Source organism: Zonotrichia albicollis, chromosome 4, assembly GCF_047830755.1.
Source record: "Zonotrichia albicollis isolate bZonAlb1 chromosome 4, bZonAlb1.hap1, whole genome shotgun sequence".
NCBI lineage: Eukaryota > Metazoa > Chordata > Aves > Passeriformes > Passerellidae > Zonotrichia > Zonotrichia albicollis.
The window spans coordinates 24,388,636-24,405,461 of NC_133822.1; the positions used below are offsets into that span (position 1 = coordinate 24,388,636).

Below are 16,826 nucleotides of genomic sequence, written 5' to 3' on the forward strand. Positions count from 1 at the left end.
TACACAGGCACTATCTCATGAGCTTGCTCTCTTTTGGGCGCTGTCCTGCCCAAAAGTTTGGTGTTAGCAGGGCTTGTGGCAAACTGAGCCAGAAGCCAGCTTTATTTCCTCTCCCTGACACTCTGTTTACTGATTTATCACTTTCTTCTAGCACCAGTGTCTTAGTTTTTGCTCCTGACTGTCTGCTCTGGCACGTGACCAACCTGGGAGCTGGTGAGCCCTGCCTCTCAGATCCCCAGCCAAAGGTCAGTAGCTGCATGGTGGCCTCTGGAATCCCTGGATGCTGACCCTTGTCATGTGGGGAGGCATTAACCTTTGGCCCTGAGTAAGTGTCCTCATATCTCACCTCAATTAGTCTGGCCTGCTATTTGATCCTGCCCAGTATAACCCCCTTTTCTTTGGCGTCCTGCAAATCTAAGCTCTGTCTTGATGATTTCCATTCACCTGATGCTGGTGGGAGATACCCTGTGTGTTGCACCCAGGGCTGAGTAATCAGTGGCATAAGGGGCAGCTCAGGAAGAGCTGATTGTCTGTTCAACAGCCCCTCCTGCATCCCAAAGGAGCAGTGGTGGTGGCTACCTCTGTTCAACCTCTCTTTCTCATCCAGAGTAGGGATAGCTGCTGTGGGAGGATACTGCCTGTATCATGCAACTCAGGTATTTTGGGAGTTTGAGGTTTGGGGTTTTTTTAACTTCTGATTCTCGGGAAGGGAGTCACTGGGAGTGCCTTACTTTGAATCAGGCTCTTGGGCCAGAGTCACGCTCACCACCAGATCTTAGCATGTTCCAAAAATTTGAGCTTTCTCTTGCCTCTTTTTAATGCAGAACTTAGCCAGGGGTTCACCTCAGTGCACCACCACTATTCCTGCCAGCTCCCATGATTACTTGACATGTAACCTCACACAGCTCCCTTGAGTCCATCTCGGGGCTGTACAGGCGTTCTTAGTTCAGCTCTGATGAATGATCATTTTACCTCCTTGCACTGGGTAAACAGCTGTTTTCCATGTTACCTGCTTTAGGAGCTTCACTGGCATGTTGTTTCTTTCCTTGCCTCCAACAACAAGCAGACACAAGTGACTAATTGCAGCAGGGCTGCACCAGCACCTTCTTGCAGTCAGGACAGCATGAAAAACACACATCATTTTCATACAGCACACCATATGTCAATTGGCTGCAAGATGAAATAACAGGGAGCAGGGATTTGCAAGTCTGTTTTCTGTATCTTTTACTAGTCAAAAGAACAAAAGCAACACAGGCTTGGAGATGAGGGTCCCAAAGTGGCCAGTCCCCTTTGGTCCCAGCACTTCCAGCTTCAAGTCCCTACTGGGGAATCTCTCCCTTTGAAGTGCATCTCACTTGGGCAGGAGCCAATGTCAGGAGGAGGAAGCTATTAGCTTGTAAAGAGAACCCCACAGGTGAAGTCTGACCTCCTGCTGGTTTCTTTGCTTGCAGGTATTTCCTGCGGATGCTTTAAAAACAGATGATATTGTGGGGTTTGCTGGTGCCACCTGCTAGTGGGCAATGCTCTGTGTCAAAAGGAACAGGGAATTTAGAAGAGTATGCTTTAAAACATCACACTGATTTGTTTTAGCCTGCCTGCATGCTTTTAAAATTGTGCCAGAGTGTTTTAAAAGGCCAGATAAGCTCATTTTTGTGTGGGTTAGTCCTTGTCCTGGAGCTGGCAGCCCAGGAGGAGGGCAGTGATGGTGGGAGCACAGTGATACTGCCAAGGATGTGAAGCCCCACTTGAGCACCCTTGCTTTATGAGCAGAGGTTATATCAGGGTTGGTGGGATTTACAGCTGTGTGCAGCTCTTCATTCCACATTTCCTACCAAGGTGCTGCCCGCAGACCACAGGGCACGTTTTTCCTCTCAGTAGGTGCTCAGTTTTGCAGTGGCCATTTCTTTTGTCTGTTTTGCAGACAGAATTTTTTTTCCATCTTCTTCTTTTCCCAAATTGCCACTGAATTTTTGATGTTTGTATGTACTTTGGCAGATTGAGAAATCTCCTGATGTGTTGTGAGATGTCCTTACCATATTCTGCCAAGCTCTACCAGCCTATCACTTCCATATCACCTTCCATGACATCTTCTTTTGCAACTTTATTGTAAGGTCTACTCAAGCCTGTGCCCAAATATCTACATTTTATGAAACCTCATCCTTCTGCCCTACCACTTTTCCATGCCTTTTGTCATCTTGTGCAATGAGGCTACATGATGTTAGCCTCTTCTCTCCAAGGCATTGTGTAGCATCTCTGCAAATCAAATGGTGGTGATCCAGTTTGGGATTAGGAAATAGAAAGAAGTGAACAACTCCTTGTTTGCATAAGACTGCAAGAACTGTTGGGGCAGAGCTGGAGCTAGAACCCAGAATAAGTCATGGGACTGCCTGTCATAACAAGAAAGGGAACATGCAGCAGCTTCTTTTTCTGAGAAGATTTGTTAAATCTCCTGTAATTGGTTTAGTAAACACTAAAAGATGGGAAACAAAACAGAATGTTCTCTTCCAGCTTTTGGAGGCTGCGTGGTATCTCTCACTGCCATATGGGATTAATGGTGGCTGTAGGGTAGGATTGTATCATAAAAATTTTATTAAATGTTTTAAAGCCAATTAAAGAGACACTGCCAATTTGAGCTTTCTAAGATTTTACAAAGTAAATTTTTCCATTGTTGTAGTAAAAGTGCCTTTGAAGTGCTAGATCCTGAAATTTTTAACCATTTAAGAAGTAAATCGCTACATACTCTCTGATGATGCTGAGCCTATTCAACTAGTTATGCACAGTACTGTTGTGGGCAGACAAGGAATAAAATGCTCCTAAAGCAGAAATTAATTTTTCCTATCTTCCTTCAGTTACAGAAGTATTTTAAATCTTAATTGAAGCCTTGTTAAGTGACATTTTGGACAGGAAAGTTTGGGTTCTCCTACCAATTTTTGTCTTTCAGATAAGCCTTTCTTAAAACCTTCAAGTCTCCAAACACAGAAGCGAGACCTTTTCTGAGTGTTATACTGATTATTAGAAAATCCATATGTTTGAATTCTTGAATTTCATTAAAAACCAAGCTTCCATTTCAGGTATATAGTTCCCCTTATCATAAGGTGTAAAATGTCCTTTTTTTTCCAATGGAGAGCATTCAGCCTACATTTCAAGGAGCAAGCAGCCCATGACAGGAAAAGGATCTGCAGGGCTCAGTGTCCAGGGTAGAAAGGAGATGGGTGGATGTAGATGCAGTCACAGTTCCCTAGGTAGCATTGTACTTGCATTCATGTGAGAAATAGGAATCTTTTGATGGAGTTCAGGATGCACTTGGGTTTCTGGGCTGCAAGCTCACACTGCTGGGTCATGTTCATCCTTTCATCCTTCAGTATTCCGAAGTCCTCCTCAGGGCTGCTCCCTATGCCTTCATCCACCAGCCTTTGTTCATACCAGGGGCAATTCCTTGTCAGTTGTTACTATGATTAAAACTCCAGAATCCTTGATCTTTAGATGAGCCTGTCAGGGCACCTCTTGGCCCTGTTGTAGCATCCTCTGAGCGACAAAAGCATCTCTTTGTTACCCTTGTGCCTTGGATGTGAGAGGGCAGCAGAGGCTGGGGCAGCAACACCTTCCCCTCCTGCCTGATCCATTTGCAGGGTGCTCTTGGTGCACATGCTGAGCTCTGTGTGTTGCAGAAGGCTGGCACGTCCCTGCAGCGTGCCTGCTGATTTCCTGCACGCTCTCAGGGCTGATGTGTGAGCCTTGGGGAGCCCGTCGGGGCTGGAGGTGAGCGGGGCTTGGCACAATGTCACCTTCCTGGTCTCACAGCCCATTGCTCACCCGCAGCTGGGACCTGACAGGCTTTTTTTGTCTCTGTTTTGTATAAATCTTCGTCACTGTAGCACTTCATCTGATGTGACTAACACGCATGGTTTTTCTCTGCTCTCTCCCCTGAGGAAGGTGGGGGGAGAATTAGTGTGGGCAGTGCAGTATTTCTGCTTCGGTCTGGTTATTTTAGAAACAAACTTAAAAACATATGTTCATTTCAGTTCGTTTATGTGACAGAGACAAGGTCGAAGAGATATGCCTGGAAAGTGTAGCTGAAACCTCCCTAAGAGCTGGGCTGTGTGCAGGGATCATGTTACACGGAGTTTATTGCAGGCTGGTATTTAAATTCACTGTAGCCTGCCCCATCATTGCGTTTTAAAGGTCCCTTTCTTTTACCAATCTCTTCATTTTGTCTCCTTCTCCTATTTGTACTTTTCCATTTATTGTTCTTTTCAGGACAATTTCATTTTTTGAAATATTCTCTACAGGAATCTTCTGTAGGAATCATCATCTGTACTATAGAAACCCATTTGTATAAATCTTCATAGCCCAAATTTTCTCCTCACCTAGGTCCTCGTATTGTTGCATGTTGTGTCCTTGCTCCACAATTCCTACATATATTTCCAGTGCTGGTGAGACAGACTGTATCCTTGAAGTACTTTCTTGCTAATAAGGCAACAATTGGAATTGGCAGGGCATGGTGATGGAAGATTTCCTCATGAAAAAGTGAGGATTGGCACGTCTGGTTTTCATTTTTCATCAAAGCAAAAGCAGAATTTTGTAAATGATGGTGGGAAGAAACCCGAGGAGGGGAGATTTCAGGAGATGAAAGCCTGTCTGCTGGGGAGGGAGGTGAGGGGGCAACTGACTTCAAGCCTCAGCTCAGCTGGACCTGGATGTAGACCTGAAGCCCCTGCCTCTGTGAGATTGCTGGCTGGGGCTGCTCCCCTCCTGACCAGTGTTTAAAGATGTACAAAGTGAGAAGAAAAATGAGAAAACAAATGGTGATTAACTTGATCATGGGAAGAGAGCACCTGAGTGTGATGTAAGAGACAGAAGTTCAAGCCTTTGCTGAAATCTGTGACAAAAAGTAATTAAGCTGTCTCTTTCATGTTCTCCTCCAGTGCTGTAATCCCTGTGACTGCCAAAGCTCATCCTGCTTCTCACCAGCCAGACTTTCCTTGGGGCTGGGAACTTGCAGCCACTCGAGTCCTTCTTCTGGGAAAAAGGTCCCATAAAGTGCTTCCCAACACTTGCAAGAATGCAAATAGGATTTGAAGAAGATGGTTCTCATTTGATTATGCCTCTAAGCAACATCTTCTGGTCTTTTGCACAAGTATAGGTCAAAGTTTCTATTAAAAATGGAGGTGCGGGGGGGAGGCAAATTGGGATTTTTGGAGGGATTTTGGTAGAGTCTTGCACTTTGTTACTGTGGTGATACCATGGAAACTAGATTTGTGAGTCCAGGGAGAATCTAAGTTGTGAAGGAAACAGCTGAGATTTTTGGTAGGAACACATAGTTCTGAGCACTCTTTTTGACTTTTCCCTCAAGTGATATTGGTGGGGATGTGGTTAATTTTAGTGGGAACAGGATCAGTGTATAAACCATGATAAGCCTTCACTAAATGAAAACTGGAACATGTCTGGTGAACTGCTTTTGAAATGTCTGGATGTAAGTAAAAGGGATCAGAGGCCTGTTTGTAGCTCAGAGAATATATTTGACTCTGGACTAATAAATTTTCCCAAATTTTCTTTAAGAAGTTAGTTAACTGAAAGGTCAGTCCCATTTGTAAACAAAGCTGTCTGAATTTATTGTTAAGTAAAAGCATCAGGGGCTTTTGCAGTGCTTTCCTCTGTGGCTGAGTGCCGACACAGTTGCTTTTTAGAAAGCTTAGTGCATATGATTCTTTTTTATTAGAAAATAAACAGAAAAGACATGCCAATCAGTAGCTTCAAAAGGTCCTTGCTGCAATATCAGTGTAAGAACTGTGCAAGAGCCTCCTGATGAAATGGGAAAGCAGACAAGTTGTTTTCAGGCACTGTGATAGAGAGTTGAAGCTCTGGCCAGCTTAGTGAAAAGTTTATGGACCTTCTGGGGAGCCTCTGATACATTTGTTCAGCCTACACTGATTTTTTTTTTTCACTGATTCTTTGGAACCAGGTGAAAATCAGTAGTTTGAGCATTCAGACCAAACAGAAAAGAGGAGAAGAGGACACTGAGGATGTGAAATCTTGTACAGACACCTGCAAAAACCAAAACAGCCGTTTGCTGTGTTGCACTGGTAGGAGTGCTGTGCAGAGCAGGAGGAGTGGTTGCCTCACAAAGTTTTGGGTAAGGACATGCTACTCACTCTCCCCCTACCCTGTGGCTGATGTTGACAGTGCTGCCTAGTTCTGTTCTCATTATCTGCCCAAACTAGAGGTCTAGGAGGCATGTGAGCACCCTGCAATACAGCAGGGGAGATCAGCTCTGCACAGGGACCCAGGCTGCACGAGCTCAGCAGCTGCAGAAGTGGGGTTGCCTCCCCAGCTAATAATCCCTAATTATTTTGCCATGGCAGTGCCAAGTCCAGCATGGGCTAAGATTCTGCTTTTTGGGCAGTGGTCACATCATTTCAGTGTAGTGTGTGAAGTGCTTTGTATCCCATGCCTGTGCCTCCTTCACTTTTTATATAATGTGGCTTGTGCATGGTGTCGTTTTACTAGAACAACGCTCCTTAGGCACTGCTGTAACCAGAGATACCCTGACCTTACTGTCACATGCTGGATGTTTCTTGTGCCAAAACAAAAAGGTGAGAAAATAGAAACTAAAGGGATAGAGCAATTGCCATGCATGTATTTGCATTTCTCTCTCCTGAGCCCATAAATAATCTAGTTGGTGGCAATGTTTCTGTTTGGGGTTTCTGCCTCATTTCTGCTTGGCAAATGGCTTTGGAGAGGCTTGGGAGGTTTTATTTGCTTTTTCAAGGGAGAGAGAAAAAAGATAAGGGGGGTTTGACTGAGGCTGTTGTGAGGTCAGTGAAGCTGCAGCACACCAGCTGGGAGCATGGCTCACTCTTCACGTGTGCTTAGGGAGGCAACCAGGTTCCCAGACAGGATGGGCAGCTAGCTGGGAGGAAAATGACAGCTCAAAAGGTCATGTGGTCACATGGCTAGGTTTTCCTTGGGCTGGCCTTCAACCACTGTCCCCATCACCATTCCTAGACAAGGCTGTCTCTTGAGGCTTGTGTAAAAAAAGAGCTACACCCTTTTAATTGTAGCTCTGTGTTTAAGCAGGTTTCCAGTAAACTAGTGCATGTGCCTGGACTCTTATTTCAGCATGAAGCGGGTTTTTAAAAATTGTTTTTGTTTGGTTTTGCTTTGTTTTGTTTGACTTCTGTGTTATTTTAGCTTAAGAAAAGCAATTAAGAGAAGACTGCCAATAATATACCATTTTTATGCCTCCTCCAAAAAATGTGTGGTACAGTGTTTAAATGCGTAGAAAATCGTGGTAGACAAGGCTTCATAAACTTTGGCTCCTTTCCAGAAAGGTGAAGAGGAAAAGATTTTTCCTGGTCCTGGTTTTCCAAAGTAAACCCCAGGCAGTCTCTGCTGTGCCTCACTGAACCCAGACTCCTTCCTATTGTATCAGTGTGTGGTGCCTTATAGCATCTCCCAAGACTTTAGCCTGTGACCCCTTAAAGAACAAATGCATGCTTCTCCTTGAATTTCTCTATGAGAGAAACTCAAGGATGTGAGCATGAAAATTTCTGGCATTTAAAATTTCATTTCAGTGTTCAAATTTTAGAAATGTATTTCTATTGAGTAATTAAGAGTTTGTTGACACTAAATGAAAATCAATTAGGTTGTTGTATGGGAGAGTGACTTCTTGTGTGTCCTACCAGATGAGGAGACTTCATAATAGCCCAAAAGCTCATCTGGAATCCCAAGTTGAAGGGACACAGCTTTTATGATGGCCACATCTTGGCTCTTAGAGAGCTCATTTATGTGAAAGGCAGAGCCTTTTTCTTGCCCACTTTGAACTAAGAAGCGTGAAGCCTAAGGGATGCTGTATGACTTCCTGAGTTTTGTGTTATGCATGGATGGCTGAGCATTGCTCATGCTGAGCGTTCAGATAACAGGGGAGACTTTGCATGCGGTGCGTCCCCTCTGAATTGTCCCACAGCCGCCCGTCCCACCGGACCACCTCGACGGCTGAATGAACAGCAGCTGTTCATTAACAGGGAACAGAGATCCGGTGCTGGCCATAGGAAGTAAAAGCCCTAGAGCACACTGCAGTAGCCTTGTTCTCCCTTTACAAAGCTGCTCTCTGTTAAACTGCAGTATCAACCCTCACTGGCGTACCAATGCCCTTCGTTAGGGTTTGCACGCTGTGTTATATGAGTCCGCAGTTAAAAAGCAAACGAACAAAACCTGCTTGTGGTAATTTACTGTAATGGCACTGGAAGTCAGTTTAATCAGCGAAAAAAAAGTGATTGAGGGGATTATGCTCAACTGAAGGAGCAGGACAGCCGGACGCTGAGGTGGTGACTTCACCGTGGACTGTGGAGGAGATGGATTATTTGCAAAATCTGAGCCTGACATGGCTCTCCCAGAATGCAGCCTGCTCCTAAGACACATATCCGTACATGTTTAATAAGGTGTTAGAACAGAACCTGAAATGTTTGTTCACATTCCCCTGTTGTGGATCGTTTCAGTGACCATCTGGTGCCCCTCTGATTTTTTTTTAAGACTCTCTTGCATCCTGCACATTACTTTCTGTTTACCCTTTGGGGCCCTGCTTGGCAGAGTGCCATGGAATGTGCTTGGTGTCCTGTCCTTTCCTAACTCAGCAAAGCACCGAAGACAGTGCGGAACGATAAGCCCTCGTGTTTCCGCTCCCACCTCACCAGGAGAGCCTCATCTTACCAGCTGTGAGAGCAGCCTTTGCTTGGAAGGTGGGAGAAGGATGTGAGAGTTTGTACAAACAGTACTTTTATTCCAGGGAGATTTTTAACGCTTGTTTTGGTGGCTTGCTCAGATTTGCATGCTTGAGTAGAGACAGCAGCCTGGTATCCAAGTGGTAGGAGAGAGATGTGGTGAAAGAAAAAAATAATTCCTTTTGTGGGTCCAAGAGTTACTCTCTGACACCACAAGCTGAAAGGCTTCCCAGCTGAGCCACTGTTTTCCATGTGTTAGTGCTACACTTGCAAACCTACCTGGGGTTTGTAGTGTGCAAATTCAGTTAATTTCCTTAGCTGGAGGGAAAGCAGTAACTCCACCCTTTCTGAGCTGATCAGCATGGAAGTCTGTATTTTAACCTTAAGAAGAGCTAGCAGCCTTGAGGAATGCCAGTAGGAAGTGGAACTCAAGCAATCACACTGAACAAACAATGAATTGCATATATTCCTAGTGTGTCTGTTTGCGTGGATGTGATTGAGAGAGGGGAAGGAAGAGGAAGGATGGACCTGACACAAACCATATTCAGTTTAGGAGGGAATGCAGAGAAGACTGTGGTTACAGATTGATTTAGGAGTTCATTGAGTCCATTGAAGGAACCTGGTGTAAGTGACTGTGGGTTGATGTTTTTCACAAAATGGTGGCAGCTGCCCAGCTATGCTGTGCTGTGGGCATATTAAGCCAGCAAAGCTGCATAACCTCCAAGAGACACAGGCTGAGACAGCTGAGCCCATTTCCACCAGCACCACAGCATCCCTGCCCCAGCTTCTGCCAGGAGAGGTTGGATTTTGTTGAGGGGATGGGGCTGGGATGATTCCCAGGCATGGCAGGCCTTGCTCTGCTGGCACAACACTGCTCTATGAATCCTCTGACAAGATAGAAGAGCTGAACTGTTTTACGTTTATTTGTTTAAGTGGCCTTGTGCAGTGGCGTGAGTACACTGAACATTTTAGTTGTCCTTCTCTGGATATCTTTTGCTTTGTCATGTTGATGGTGTTCTTACTCAATCTATTTAGCCAGCACATTTTGGCTAACACTATGTTGAACTCTGCTCCAGGCAGCCTCTTTGGTTCAGGTGCCTCCACAGCTCCTCTAGGAAACAAGTCAGGATTTTTCTGGTCAACAGGAGTGTATTTGCATTTGTTCACTGTTGCTCTTCTTCCCTTATCTCTGTTTGTATTACCACTCAGGGTGTTCCTGCAGTCATCCCATGTTGGTATGGTGCCCAAAACTGACACTTCTGTAAGCTTGTAGTCTATGTGTGATACAAAAAGTACCAGAGAGAGTGGCTAGGGATTGCTATAAAAATCTCAATGTTGTATTTCATTCTCCTAAATGAAATTCCTGCTGTAGATCCTCCTACACACCGAAGTAAGGAATCTGTGTGAAAGTGTCTTCACTCCATGTGTGTTTATTGTCAAAGTCCTTCAGGCTTTGTTTGCCTATTTTGATGTGTCCAGTTTCTTATCTGATGCTTTCTGGTTACCTTTCCAATTCAGGGACAAAGTCCAAAGAGGGATTGGCATATGCTCATGGAGGGTGGAGTTGGCAGAGAAATAGTTTAGCTCTGCTCCCTTTTTGATTGGAAAGCTGTCCTTGTAAAATAACCCCAGCTGGGGTCTGAAAGAGAGAGCATTTCTGCATCTCCCTGAAGTGCTACTGTCACAGTACCCAGAGGAATAGATCTCATTTTAAATTCGAGGAGCATGGCTGCTCCCTCTGTGACATTTAGGTATCACAGACAGGTGATGGGGCTGGGGCATGTGTTCAGAAGGAGAATCAACTGCAGGCAGATGTCTCTCATGACTGTTTTCATGAGCTGTCCTCGAGGATATCCAGGGTTCAAGGTCCCACACCACCCCAGGTTCTCTGCTTCATCATCCCACCTGCTGGAAAGCAGGCCCTTACACTCCTTCTGAACCTCCCTTCCCGTGGTTTAAAGATTATTACTTTTTGCTCTAACCCCCCAAGAACTCCATTGTGTATACTTTATATATGCTGTAATGTAGAATGTTTGAATTCCTGAGAGAGCACAGAAGAAAGCCAACTTTCTCAATGCCTCAGAAGGTGACTCAGAGGTCTTTCTGGCCAAAGACAAAAAACTCTGCTCTACCATACCAGGACAGATTAGAAGCACCTAAGAGTGTCCTGACTGATGGTATTTAATAGGTGGCAAGGCTTGGACCCTGTGTGAGAATGGAAGGAATCTTAGAAGGTTTATTACAAACAAATTGTGTTTTCTTAGTGGGTGCTTGTGATTGATCTGCCATCCATCCAGAGCAGGAGCAACAGTGATTCTGCAGCCTCACTCAGGTCAGGGTGAGCAATTATGGGTGTGGGCCAGAGTCAGCCATGGAATACCTGAGCAGAGCAAGACAGCAGGAGATCTTGTAGAGGTTATTAATGGAATATTTGTAACTATGTCCAGGCAATTTACATGATGGGTAATGTAAACATAGAGGTTATTGAATGGGGAGTGAACACTATCAGGCAGGAGGTTAGTGGTTGTTGCTTTAACTGGGGACCAGAAAGAAAATCCTCCCTGGGGTCATTGACTGTATTCTCCTAACACTCTGCTAGAGCAGAACTTACCTCAGCTCTCAGCTGTCCTTCTATCTCAGCTTGAAATACCTGAAGTGATGGTGATGATTTTGTTCTGTGAGCTATGACATAAGCTGCAAGTGGGTGTCAGTCTCAGAAGATGACTGCGTTTCTCAGGGAAGTTTCCTTGAGAACCTTTGCTGGTAGCTAATCAACCCACTTCAAGCTGATTTTTCCATGTTTCACCAAAGCTGCAGAAAAATCAGTGTTTTTGAACAGTGTTCCACAGCCATTGCTTTGATTTTTGAAAATTGATTAAGAAGAACAATGACAACAACAATAAAAAAAAATAATTCTAGTGAGCTGAATAAAGCTGAACTGGCAAATCCCAGATACCCAGAAGAAACAGTGTCCTGTTTATAAGGAAAGAGTGTGGTTACTGTGGTCAGACAGCTGGGCTACAGGCCAGGCCATGTCTCCTAAACTATTTTATCTAACCTCATATCACAGGCAGGATGTGGGGAATGTAAGATTTTCTCTTCTGAAAGGTGAGGGCCATTCACAGAGAGCATACACAGGCGTTGCTCCCTTTATAGCTGCTTTGCCTTACACCCATTGAACCTCTATTCCTTTATTAGGGAATCAGAGGAAATTTCTAGACCTGATGGAATCAGGATGGGGACAGATCCATCTTGGTGGCTTTCCCCAGGCACTCAAAAAGGCAAAGGCAGTCTGCAGCCAGGCCTGAATGGACCCATTCTCCTCAGCCAGCTGTGAACACTTGAGGTATGTCTCACCTAAGCATGGGCAGTGATTGTAGCACATAAATAATGGGTGCAGCTAATGTGGTCCAGAAACTATAAAATTGTAAGGAGTCCTTGCTCCTTCCCTGGCTGCTGGTGTTCCATAGGGTGGCTGGAAGAAGCCATCAGGGCTACAGGAGCACCTCTGCTTGGTTGGCTGAAGCTCAGGGGACGTCTTGTGATGGTATTTTAGGATCCAGGTTTCCCTGTAACTAGAGGCATCTAGTTTTTCCACTAAGAAAACTGATGCAGCTTCCTTGAAAGTGATGGGCAGAGTCAGAAATGAGGTTAAATGCATCTTGTGTAATTTTTCCCTTGTGAAACAAGCTGCCAAATTTTATTACTGGATACAGGCAAAGCTCATTTCAGTCTGTACAGCAAACCCTGTGATGGTAGTGGGGCTTCAATGGACAAAGCTGGCATGAAATTGATGCAGTCTTCCTGACAGGCCTGATGGGTTTCATTCTGCCTTTCTCTCTGCAAGTGGAGACCCCAGAAAATAACCACAAGGAATTTAAGCCTTGTTGTTTGAATTTTTTTTATGTGAATGCCAAGAATATGTGAAGCATTCATGGTTTAGACAATGCTGTGTGACACAGACATGGAGAAGTCAGCTGCTGCTTTCTCAATGCAGGGCATTTATTTTTTCTATAGTATATCACCTCCCCTCAGACAATAACTGGGGCCTTGGTGTCAGGTAAACCTAAAAGAGACAAAACTGTACCACCTTTATCTAGATGCTCATGTGCTGCTGTGACTAAGGACTATGTATGTAACTATAGGTAGCAATGTGAGACAACTCAGTAAATAAGTACTGAAGGGAGATTAAAGGAGGATCATTAATATCATCCTATTTTCTTTTAGAATTTACAAAATAGCAAAAATTATATGGTTGGTGGTAAGCTTGCTCTGTGAGGGAATGTAGTCACACAAAGCCACCTCTCTGGCAAAATTATCTTGGAGGCTGTGCCAATAGCAGGTAGAGAAACTCAGGTGCAGCTCCCAAAGGGCTGCTCCTCCCTGATGAGGATCACTGCAATAGGCACACATGGTAATGTAGCACTAAACTGCCTCATTTTATTTTCCTCTCTAGGAAATGCATAGTTTTCTCAATATAAGGGAACAAATTACTTATTTTTCAGGCTTTTTAACCAAACGCAGTGTATACATGTCCCCCTGGAATGTGCTCTGGAATTGCTGCTGCTGCAATCACAGCAGGGAAGGATTTTGCTGCTTCTGTTGTCACGTTTTTCTTGTGGCACAGTATTAGACAAAGCTGTTTCTTGTTCTTGGATGGTTTCTTTAATACACTGGGAAACTTCTGCTCTGGCACCTTTGCCAATTTTCTTTTTGGAAATCCAGATTAATTTATTTGAATGTTTCTTTGCTATTTCTCAACAATTCTTTGTTTTCTTTGTGTCTTTCTCTCTTTACTATCGTGAAGTCTTTTTCCCCTCCTCAAACCAGTGACCAGCAGAAAGACTAAGAACCTCTTGCCCTTAACCATCCAATCCGTTTAGACCAGACTTTTGTCTGCCTGCCTGTCTTGTATGTTCAAGGCCAGTCATAACCTTGATTTCAGAGCAACCCTCAGTGATGAAATAGTTCTGGTGCTGAGCAGGGAGCTCAGACAGAGCTCAGACACCAACCCTTTCTTCCGACAAGCTTTCATGCTCCTGCACTTGGAATGGATAAGATTCCCAGTGTGAAGTACTGAAGTGGTTTCCTTTTCCACAGATTCACAATGAAATGTGGTTGGGTTTGTTTTAGTTTGGTTTTTTAAGTTCCTTTCTTCTCACCTCCCAGATGTTTCCAACTGATTATCTTCTCATATTTTTAAATTTAACTAGTTCCTATTTAATTATTTATATATTTTTTGTTATTTAACAATTTTGCTAAGACATGTACTGAAATCCAAGAGGAGCAGTTCTGTGGATGGAGGTAGTATTTTTCCCCAGTAAGATTCTCCCATCCCTGCCATACAGGTGTAAGTAGTTTAATTGCCTTTTTTGTTTGGTTTCTCATTTGGAGATTTTTTTGCTTGTTTTTTATGTTTTTGGAAGGGGGCAGGGGGAGCAGGTAAAGCCACAAGATTTAGTTTTACATTTTGCTGCTCTGTGACTTTTTCAAGGCTTGTGAGGTAGTGAAGGGCTGTGTGATGGGGAAAACTACCAAAAGCCTTTTTATTCATATCAGCGTGTTCTGCAAGGGCTGTCTTTCCACTGTGACATCCCCTCTTCTGGCCTTGCCTCACTCATCCACACCACCTGTCACTACTGTGGGCAGTGCTGCAAACTGCAAATCCCTGGAGGAGAGGGAATAGAAGAAGGCTTTTATTTTCTGGTCTTGCAGTGAGTTTGGAAGTATGTTGTTACTTTTGTGAAGGACTTCGTCACTGGCTGTTTTGTGACACATTGGTCTGGATTTCCCAACTCTTTTGAATAGCAGTGCTGCTTTCCCAGCTGCCCTGAACGACAGATTAGATTGAGACTTGCACTTGCAGTGTCTGAGCCAGCGAGGGTGGTGTTTTTATGCACGATGGAAGTCTTTCCTCCTTTCTTGTGCCATGTCCGCACAGAGCGTGTGTTTCCCGTGGGCGTGCTGGTGTGCAGGCAGCGTGTGCCATGGCTGTGTGTGCGGGTGATGCTCCTCGGGACATCTGTCCCCGGGCTGCGCTCCCCGCGCTGCTGCCCGTCCCTTCTGCAGTGGAGCAACAGTGCCAACTGCTGGCTGCCATCCCCTAAGCTTCATTCTGAGCGCTGCTAAAACACACCGGCGTCCCCTCTGCTCACCGTCTGGCTACTTAGCAATAATATCTCCGTTTGTTAGTCCTTTTTTCCATACCGAAATAATATTCTGTTGAGCTCAGGTAAGCCTCAGGTTACCTTTGCTCCGACATTTCTAATTGTTTCATGTTGGTTTAAAGCTGTGTGTCTCTCCTGGGCTGGCTGCTTGAAGAGGGGAGGAGGTTTTATGCTCTGAGCAGTGGAGTGCCTTGAAGTGCTGCCTGAAAGTTCTTTAATCATTCACTTGTGGCTGCAATTTGCCAGCTATGTATTTGGGACACCCTTATTGTTATAGCCACAATGGGCTGTGGGGAAAACAAGATGGTGATTTACATATTTATGCACAGAGTACATGCAGCACTTTTACTCAGTAAAGAAAAAAAAAAGGAGGGGAGTAATAAAAAGGAGATAATCTACTGCTGTACATATAAGCATTGTTTTATTTGAATTTTGGTGAAATATTTTAATAGAAAAAATAATTTGTGTTTTTGTTTTTCTTTTCCCAAGAGGAATAGCAAATGGAAAAGACAAATTTGTTTCTTTAAATGTTTCCTGTGAGAAGGGGGTTTCAATGTTTGCAGGAGGTGATGGTAGACGGGACACATATTTGGGGAGCAGGAAACTGGGGAAGAAAAAAAGTATAAAAGGAAACAATTAAAAGAGCTTTTCAGAAGAAGGAGAAAGACAGTGAATGGGTAAAGCAATAAACCTGGCAGAGATGATCAGGGGAATTTTGCAGAGGGGAAAAAAAAAGGAGGAATAGGAGGCAGCCAAACAAACTGAAAGTGAGTTTGATGAGTCAGGGTTTCTGTGGGTTTCTTGCATCTCCCAAAAGGCCAGTTTTTTACTTCCTCTCAGCCACAAATGTTCTTCATTATTTTTGGAACAGAACACGAAAGGAAAACTAATAAATCAGCTATTCTTAAACATATGTGACAAGTCCAGGCTGAGGCACAGGTGGACCACAACCGCAGGAGGTCTCTTAAATCAAAGTCGCAGAACTTTGGATAGCCAGCAGGTTTAGCGCTGCTTCCAGCCCTCTGTTACTCTTTCAATCATGTAGTGTTTTGGGATTTGGATAGAGAAATTTAAACCAGGCAAAAAGAATAAATAAATAAATAAAAGCAGCATTTTGATGCTGCCTTGATAGACAGGACCATCAAAACTCCTCCTGTGCAACTGAAACCTCAGTAAACAATTTCTTCTTCTTACCTAATCTAAACCCACATCTTTCAGTATGTACTGATCTGTTCCAATGACAATGTCTTGACTTTTTATTACTGGTGTAAATACTTAAGCTGGATGTAATGCCATTATTTATTATTTTTTTTAATTCAACAAAATATTTTTTTCCAGGAGATGTGGTTGCAATTTTCAAGTGTCTTATTCTAACCATGCACTGATTTATTTTAGTTTCACACAGAGAGATATTCTTCTGAAGCAGTTTATTTCTCTAAATAAAGGGAACAGGGTCCATGCTTTCTTGTCCACAGCAGGCCTTTGCCACTGAGATAACCAGCCTCTTATGGAAAATAAATTGTTATATGTATAATATATGATTATGTTATTAGGGAAAATTAATGGGAGCAGGGCTGCAAAAGCTGGGCAGAGCTGATGGAGAGAGGAGGATGCCCAGGAGTGTAGCTCTGCACACACAGGTGAGATGTGAGGCTGGGGAAAGCAGAGGGCTGTCACTCCTGTACCAGCCGTGGGCTTTCCCTACCCTGGGGTGGGATATCGTGGGGGACAGGTGAGGTGTCTGCTGTCCCTACAGGCCGAGCAGGGGCAGTGGTGCTGGGAGCCACGATGCCGCTAGATGTCCCTTGTCACCCGAGTGAGGCAGGCAGCTCGTCCCCATCTCTGCGCTTCAAGCATGTGCGGTGTAGTGTTATAAAGAAGCCTGCTCTTTAAGTGTTAAATAGAGAGAAAAGTTGTGTCTGTATTTAAAAAATAAGTC

At 44.2% G+C, this 16,826-nt stretch overlaps 1 long non-coding RNA gene across 1 annotated transcript in view; it reads left to right on the forward strand.

Annotated features, from left to right (window-relative positions):
- Positions 1 to 16,826, forward strand: part of LOC113458706 (uncharacterized) — a 124,532-nt gene that overhangs the window by 6,609 nt on the left and 101,097 nt on the right. Inside the window, exon 4 of the long non-coding RNA XR_012579940.1 lies at positions 152 to 6,133. This is a non-coding gene — a long non-coding RNA (uncharacterized LOC113458706). The remainder of the gene's footprint in view (positions 1 to 151; positions 6,134 to 16,826) is intronic.